A 9074-nucleotide genomic window follows, 5' to 3' on the forward strand; every position below is an offset into this window, starting at 1 on the left:
GTTCACCCAAACTCATGTCCATCGAGTCAGTGATGCCATCCAGCCATCTCATCCTCTGTCGTCCCCTTCTCCTCCTGCCCCCAATCCCTCCCAGCATCAGAGTCTTTTCCAATGAGTCAACTCTTTGCATGAGGTGGCCAAAGTACTGGAGTTTCAGCTTTAGCATCATTCCTTCCAAAGAAATCCCAGGGCTGATCTCCTTCAGAATGGACTGGTTGGATCTCCTTGCAGTCCAAGGAACTCTCAAGAGTCTTCTCCAACACCACAGCTCAAAAGCATCAATTCTTTGGCACTCAGCTTTCTTCACAGTCCAGCTCTCGCATCCATACATGACCACTGGAAAAACCATAGTAGAGACATATTAACACCAGGGTCCTGGCTTAAAAGAGGGAGCAATTAATTTTGCTTAGACAGTAGTGGAAGATTTTCCAGAGTAGGAGGCTCTGGGGGCTGAGAAAGGTTGCCATATGGAGAGGGGTAATAAAGGGCTTTCTAGTAGTGAGACTTGTAGATGCAGTGTCATAAAGACAGCACACAGTGCAGAACATCCGAATGGTTACCCAGGAGTGGAGCAAGGTCTGTTGCTACAAAAATGGCCAAATGTGATGCTGGATGGTAAGGTGGAGCTACATCAAGAAAAAGTTCTGTATGCAACATTGCGGAACTTGGACTTTATCCTCTGGGTACTGTAGACCCTTAAAAGGGTTTGACCAAAGAAAACAACAAAGATGGGCTTCCCTGTTGGCTCTGTCTGTAATGCAGGAGACATGGGTTCAATCCTTGGGTTGGAAAGATACCTTGGAGAAGGAAATGACAACCTACTCCAGTATTATTGCCTAGGGAATCCCTTAAACAGAGGAGCCTGGTGGGCTACAGTCCATGGGGTCCCGAAAGAGCTGGACACGACTTAGTGACTAAATAACAACAACAAAACAACAAAGATATAACCAGCTTTAGATTTTTAAAAGATGACAAGATGACTCCAGCAGCTGTGGATACCTTTAAAATGGATAAGACTGAAAGAGCTGTTAGGAAAGTCCAGCAAGAGACAGGAGAGTGTTAATTGGGCAGCAACAATGGAAGCAGAGAGGAGATGAGAGATAAGGGAAAACATTCTGGGAAATAGAAAAGTATAAGCTACCATTGAAAGGGTGAGAGATATTTTATAGTACAATCAGATTTTCCAGTTTTTCTAGACAAACATTTTAATTACTATAAGTCCATGTACAATTGAGATTCTTTGCATTTCTCTTCAAACTGTATACTGTGGTTTTGGGTTTTGTGCTTTCCAACCAAACTTGTCTGCACTTAAACTAAACATTGGAAGAGGAGACTAAAGTTAGCAATAAACCTGCAATCATCAATGTAGCTTATTTTGTATTTACCACAGTCTCTCATTGATGAAAGGTGTTCAGTTCAGTCACTCGGTGTTGTCCGACTCTTTGCAACCGCATGGACTGCAGCATGCAGGGCTTAATGTCCATCACCAAATCCCAGAGCTCACTAAAACTCATGCCCATCGAGTCAGTGATAGCATCCAATCATCTCATCCTCTGTTGGCCCCTTCTCCTGCCTTCAATCTTTTCCCAGCATCAGGGTCTTTTCCAGTGAGTTGGTTCTTCACATCAGGTGGCCAAAGTACTGGTTTCAGCTTCAGCATCAGTCGTTCCAATGAATATTCAGGACTGATTTCCTTAAGGAGGGACTGGTTGGATCTCCTTGCAGTCCAAGGGACTCTCAAGAGTTGTCTCCAACACCACAGTTCAAAAGCATCAATTCTTCAGCGCTCAGCTTTGTTTATGGTCCAACTCTCACATCCATATATAACTATTGGAAACCATAACTTGGACTAGACGGACCTCTGTCAGCAAAGTAGTGTTTCTGCTTTTTAATATGCTGTCTAGGTTTTGGTCATAGCTTTTCTTCCAAAGACCAAGTGTCTTTCAATTTCATGGCTGCAGTCACCATCTGCAGTGATTTTGCAGCCCAAGAAAATAGTCTGTCACTGTTTCCATTGTTTCCCCATCTAATTACCATGAAGTGATGGGACCGGATACCATATCTTAGTTTTTGAAATGTTGAATTTTAAGCCAGCTTTTTCACTCTCCTCTTTCACTTTCATCGAAAGGCTCTTTAGTTTCCTCTTTGCTTTCTGCCATATAGGTGATGTCATCTGCATCAGTTCAGTTCACTCGCTCAGTTGTGTCTGACTCTTTGCGACCCCATGAATCGCAGCACGCCAGGCCTCCCTGTCCGTCACCAACTCCCGGAGTTCACTCAAACTCACGTCCATCGAGTCCGTGATGCCATCCAGCCATCTCATCCTCGGTCGTCCCCTTCTCCTCCTGCCCCCAATCCCTCCCAGCATCAGAGTCTTTTCCAATGAGTCAACTCTTCGCATGAGATGGCCAAAGTACTGGAGCTTCAGCTTTAGCATCATTCCTTCCAAAGAAATCCCAGGGTTGATCTCCTTCAGAATGGACTGGTTGGATCTCCTGGCAGTCCAAGGGACTCTCAAGAGTCTTCTCCAACACCACACTTCAAAAGCATCAATTCTTCGGTGCTCAGCCTTCTTCACAGTCCAACTCTCACATCCATACATGACCACAGGAAAAACCATAGGCTTGACTAGACGGACCTTAGTCGGCAAAATAATGTCTCTGCTTTTGAATATACTATCTAGGTTGGTCATAACTTTTCTTCCAAGGAGTAAGCGTCTTTTAATTTCATGGCTGCAGTCACCATCTGCAGTGATTTTGGAGCCCCCCAAAATAAAGTCTGACACTGTTTCCACTGTTTCCCCATCTATTCCCATAAAGTGATAGGACCGGATGCCATGATCTTTGTTTTCTGAATGTTGAGTTTAAGCCAACTTTTTCACTCTCCTCTTTCACTTTCATCAAGAGGCTTTTTAGCTCCTCTTCATCTGAGGTTATTGACAGTTCTCCCTGCAATCTTGATTCCAGCTTGTGCTTCATCCAGTCTGGTATTTTGCATGAGGTACTCTGCATATAAGCTAAATAAGCAAGGTGACATTATACAACCTTGACGTACTCCTTTCCCAATTTGGAACCAGTCCATTTTTCCATGTCCAGTTCTAACTGTTGCTTCTTGACCTGCATACAGGTTTTGCAGAGATGGTCTGGTATTCCCATCTCTTTGAGAGTTTTTTGCATTTTGTTGTGACCCACATAGTCAAAGGCTTTAGTGTAGTTAATGAAGCAGAAGTAGATGTTTTTATGGAATTCTCTTGCTTTTTCTATGATCCGGTGGATCAGCAATTTGATCTCTGGTTCTTCTGCCTTTTCTAAATCCAGATTGAACATCTGGAAGTTCTTGATTCATGTACTATTGAAGCCTAGCTTGGAGAATTTTGAGCATTTCTTTGTCAGTGTGTGAAATGAGTTCAATTGTGCAGTAGTTTGAACATTCTTTGGCATTGCCTTTCTTTTCAGAATTGGAATGAAAACTGACCTTTTTCAGCCCTGTGGCCACTGCTGAGTTTTCCAAATTTGCTGGCCCATTGAGTGCAACACTTTCACAGCATCACCTTTTAGGATTTGAATTAGTTCAGCTGGAATTCCATCACCTCCACTAGCTTTGTTCATAGTGATTCTTCCTAAGGCCCACTTGACTTCACACTCCAGGATGTCTGGCTATAGGTGAGTGATCATACCATGGTGGTTATCTGGGTCATTAGGATCTTTTTTGTATAGTTCTTCTGTGTATTCTTGCCACCTCTTCTTAATATCTTCTGCTTCTGTTAGGTTCATACTGGTTTTGTCCGTTATTGTGCCCATCTTTGCATGAATTGTTTCCTTGGTATCTCTCAATTTCTGAAGAGATCTCTTGTCTTTCCCATTCTATTGTTTTCCTCTGAAAGGTGTTAGAATGAAGGATTTAGGAATTTAATCAAGATAAAAGTGGGAAATTCTGGAACTATAAAGAAAAAATTGGATGGTAATGTATAAGGATTATACTGATATATGTTAGTGAATAGCTTTATTAGAATATCAGCACTATTTGGAAAGCTGTCAATGTCATCTCATATTTAAATGATTGCGTGCATATTTAAGTTGTGCAAATCACTGCATTCATTTCATGGCTAATCAATCCAGTCTAAAATCGTTTGCCAAATAATAATGGGATTTTCTCTAACAGCCAGATACTTAAGTCACTAGACACCAAATTATGGGATAGAAAAAATCAGTTCAGCATCCCAGTTAATTATCGGCTTAAAACAATATTGTGTTGAGTTCTGGCACATACCCTTTAGCAGCAGATGTTTTTGTTTCAGACCATTTTGATTATCTCAGTAACTCTAGCATGATAAACTAATGATGCAAATTATTTTTTCATTTTAATTTTACATTGTGGATGGAAATATTGGCCTTTAATGTAACATATTTTCTGTTGTAGCCAGGGCCTAAATTAGAATGGTAACAGTGGAGAAGGAGAGCGGGTGACAGAATTGAGAGCCATTTGGAAGGTATGATATTTGAAAGTGTAAAGTGGGAGTTGAAAGAATAAATTCCAAGCTTCTAAAGTGGGCAGCTCAAATGATGGTACCCTTTGCTATAAGCGGAGGGGCAAATTTTAAGGGACAACAAATTTACTTTCAGAGTTGGTGAATTTGAAGTATTCATGGTATGGATGTGGAGAAATTCACTGAATCTAGAACTCAGGAGGGATCTGTTGGAGACAGATCTGAAAGTCACCAGCATGTAGGCAGTAGATGAAGTTACAGGACTGTCTAAACAATGAAGAATTTCATGGAAGGGAAAGGAAAGAAGAAGAGGAGACAGGAGGCAAGAAGACAGGTGAAAAGATGGAGAAAGAAAACCTGGGCTTCCCTGGTGGCTCAATTGGTAAATAGAAAGTGAAAAGTGAAGTCACTCAGTTGTGTCTGACTCTTTGTGACCCGGTGGACTGTAGCCCACCGGGCTCCTCTGTCCATGGGATTCTCCAGGCAAGAATACTGGAGTGGGTTGCCATTTCCTTCTCCAGGGGATCTTCCTGACCCAGGGATTGAACTCGGGTCTCCCACATTGCAGGCAGATGCTTTACCCTCTGAGCCACCGGGGAATAAATTGATAAGTAATAATAAATAGTTGGAAAATAATCTGCCTGCATTGCAGGAGACCTGGGTTCGATCCCTGAGTTAGGAAGATCCCCTGGAGAAGAGAATGGCAACCCACTCCAGTATTCTTGCCTGGAGAAGTCCATGGACAGAAGAGCCTGTAGAAGACAATGGTTACCCACTCCAGCATTGTTGCCGGGAGAAGTCCATGGACAGAGGAGGCTGTCGGACTACAGTCCATGGAGGGTCACAAAGAGTTGGACAGAACTGAATGACTAACACACACATTACTTGTTGGAAATGGTTTAAATCAGTGGTCTTTTAACTTTTAAAATTGTGTATCCAATCAATAGGTTTTTCTTTGAACAATCTTCATAGATGTCTGTTTACTTATGGTTTATATACATATAACATTTTCAATCCATAAGTAACTATTAGTAAAACTTAATTTCTCTAAGTTTTAGATATAAACTAAATATATTTTACTTAGCCAAAGATGCATATTTCCCCCATTTTAATGTCTGTCCACCAGGGAGCTGAAATGACATCAGTGTCCACACATACATGAATTCAGTCACAACAAATCATACCACCATTATTTGTACATTTAAATAAATGTATTTTGTTGTTGTTTAGTTACTAAGTGGTATCTGACTCTTTGTGACCCCATGGACTGTAACCTGCCAGGCTACTCTGTCCATGGGATTTCCCAGGCAAGAATTCTAGAGTGGATTGCCATTTCCTTCTCCAGGTGATCTTCTTGACCCAGGATCGAACCCCTGTCTCCTGTTTGGCAGGTGGATTCTTTACCACTGAGCCCTCTGTGTTCCCTAAATAAATGTAGGTTTGCTGTGTCACTTCAGTCGTGTCCGACTCCGTGTGACCCCATAGACGGCAGCCCACCAGGCTCCTCCGTCCCTGGGATTCTCCAGGCAAGAATACTGGAGTGGGGTGCCATTGCCTTCTCCAATGCATGAAAGTGAAAAGTGAAAGTGAAGTTGCTCAGTCGTGTCCGACTCTTTGCGACCCCATGGACTGCAGCCCACCAGGCTCCTCCATCCATGGGATTTCCAGGCAAGAGTACTGGAGTGAGGTGCCATTGCCTTCTCCAAAATGTATGTTTACATGAATCTAAATGAGTTCTTGTAAGAAATATTAACTAAACTTGTAAATGATAAGAACGTTATATCATATTTAATTGGCAGAGTTTTTCCTTCTTACTAATATATAAAATAATGGTGGCATCTTACAGTCAACGGAAGTTGCAGTGCTTTCTTTTCCCACCCAAGTGATTGATCTTGTGTGTCCCACTCTGGAGATTGGGTTTTAATCAAGACAGAGGGGTACACAGTGTGGAACACCTTGAAGAAATTAAATAAAATGCTATCTTTTAAAAAATGGAAAAATGTTTATCACCTTTAACAATACAGTCACCGGGAGCCTTGCTGGGGGCAGTGTCAATACTAGAAGAGGGGGCAGCCAGATCATGGAAGTTCAAGGAATAAATAGGCCATGTGGTATTTAAAATGCACTCACTGCATGCCAGACTCTGTGCTAACTAAGCACTTTTCATATAACCCTGAGAAGTTGTGATTACTCCTGATTTAAGGTAACAATCAGAAATTTTCAGAATTTAAATGACTTGTACTAGTCACACAGTTAAGTAATTGGTCTGAGCAAAACTTGAACTCTGTTGACCATCTCAGAAGCTGAACCCAATAATAATATTCTATAATATCTTTCAGTGTGAGGTTAGTGGAGGTAGAAAGTGAGTGTAAACAACTACTATTCAGGTAGCCAGGTATCTTGCTACATTGCTTCAGTCGTGTCCAACTCTGTGCAACCCCACAGACAGCAGCCCACCAGGCTCCCCCGTCCCTGGGATTCTCCAGGCAAGAACACTGGAGTGGGTTGCCATTTCCTTCTCCAGTGCATGAAAGTGAAAAGTGAAAATGAAGCCGCTCAGTCTCGTCCGACTCTTAGCGACCCCATGAACTGTAGCCTACCAAGCTCCTCCCATGGGATTTTCCAGGCAAGAGTACTGGATTGGGTTGCCATTGCCTTCTCCAGCCAGGTATCTTGCCTATGGACAAAAGCAGAAAGAATGACAAATGGCTAAGTGTATGGTTAAAAAATGTCTTCTTTAAAGATGGGTGAGCATTGAGCATTCTTGCATGGTGAAGGAAATGAGGCAGGAAGAGAGAATTTGAGGCAACTAAGCAAGACAGATAGTAACTAATGATAAAAATCCCCGAGGATTCCATCTTGAGCAGGAGGAGGAACCTTATTTGCCTCCCCTACTAAGAGGAGGAAAGTGGTGGGAACTGAAAACAGGGACCCATAATGAAGTGAAGTGAAGTCTCTCAGTCGTGTCCGACTCTTTGCGACCTCATAGACGGGCCTACCAGGCTCCTCTGTCCATGGGATTTTCCCGGCAATAGTACTGGAGTGGATTGCCATTTCCTTCTCCAGAGGATCTTCCCAACCCAGGGCTCGAACCCGGGTCTCCTGTATTGTAGACAGACGCTTTACCATCTGAGCCACCAGGGAAGTCCCATAATAATGGAAGCTTTTATGTGAGGAGAAGGAAGAGAACACAAGGAAATACCAGGTTTATGTTACTTATTTTCTCTGTAGACTAGGCAATAAGACCATTGCTTAGAGTGTGTGTGGGGTGGGGAAACAGATGGGGGCAGTCAGACCTGATAGGAGTGTTACTAAACTTTAAACAGTAGCTGGAGGGAATCCGAGCTATCACTCACTTGGGACTGTCAAAAGCTGTAATCTACTCATGACACCGGTCTGCATGGTATAAAAGTTTTCCCCCCAATGATGTCTGCAAGCTTGAACCTAAGAACCTGACAGCTGGATTTTTACCACGCTGGGATTTTACACTGTTTTAGAGAGGCAGTGGTTGAAGACAAAGGAATCAAAGATTTCAAGAAAACAGGAAGGAGCTGGTGGAGCAGATGAAATCAAGGTATCAAAGTCTTGGAAGTTTTAATAAGGTTATTGGTTTAGCAGATGCAGAGAGAGCAGGAGAGTGACGAAGCTGAAGGAGAGAAGAGAGCATCTGAGCTTTCAGAGTTATCTCCTATCTCCTCAATGACCATCCTTGTAAATGCTCTCAATGCAGGATTGGAAATTTGTAAATCACACTTCTCAGATTCCCTTGCCAGTGGAGTTTCAATTTAGAATCTTCTATGAGAGACACTGGTTTGAGATTTGCAAAGGAGAAGAGGAGAAGCCATTGTTCTCCAGCTGCAGGTATGCACAAGCGCATGAGCATCCCTGGATGGCAGACATCTGGGCAGATGTGCCAAGATTTCCAGGCTTCCTCCTGGGAGTCACTTACTTTGGTGCTGCAGAGGGCTGAGATCCGCAGTAGTGGTTTCTACAATATACACATTTCTAAATTTCTTGAATTCCAACAGTGGTTTCTCTGACCTTTGCTCTGACCTTTTCCCTAGACCTTCTAGAGACTGAGTGATCCTCTCACTTTCTGTGTTAAATCCCGTTTGACTTGATGTATTTAGAGAGTTTTTGTTGTTGTTTTTCTGACATATTTCCCCCTAATTCTACATTTAAACTGGATTATAAGCTTTTCCATGATCACATCAGTATTGGTCAGGATTCTTATCTGTTCAGATTCCACAGTTACAAGCGAGGTAAAGAAAATACAGCCAATTTAAAAAGAAAAGAAATTTACTGAGTAAATTCAGAGAGCATGTTTTATTGCTAGGAGGGCTGGAGAACCAGACTCTGAAAATGAATCTATGCAGTGGATGGAAACTATGGATAAAATCATGTCACAGAGCCAGTGGCCACTGCTACAACCAGTGGTGGGCATGCCTAATTGATGAATCTAACCCATGCCCCTCTGTCCTAGACTTAGAGGTGGCTGGGCAATTGAGGATCTGACCTTTCAAGTTTTAGAGTGACAGCTCTGCCTCATAATTCAGAGGAACCTCAGACAAGAGATTCAAATACTGGG

The 9074-nt window shown here is 42.5% G+C and overlaps 1 non-coding gene across 1 annotated transcript; it reads right to left on the bottom strand.

The window, feature by feature from the left end:
- Positions 1-7558: 7558 nt before the first annotated feature.
- Positions 7559-7630, bottom strand: TRNAC-ACA. The gene has a single exon. It is a non-coding gene; the product is annotated as a tRNA-Cys (tRNA).
- Positions 7631-9074: the final 1444 nt, after the last annotated feature.

The sequence above is a fragment of the Oryx dammah genome, unplaced genomic scaffold, assembly GCF_014754425.2.
Source record: "Oryx dammah isolate SB20612 unplaced genomic scaffold, SCBI_Odam_1.1 HiC_scaffold_27, whole genome shotgun sequence".
Classification (NCBI taxonomy): Eukaryota; Metazoa; Chordata; class Mammalia; order Artiodactyla; family Bovidae; genus Oryx; species Oryx dammah.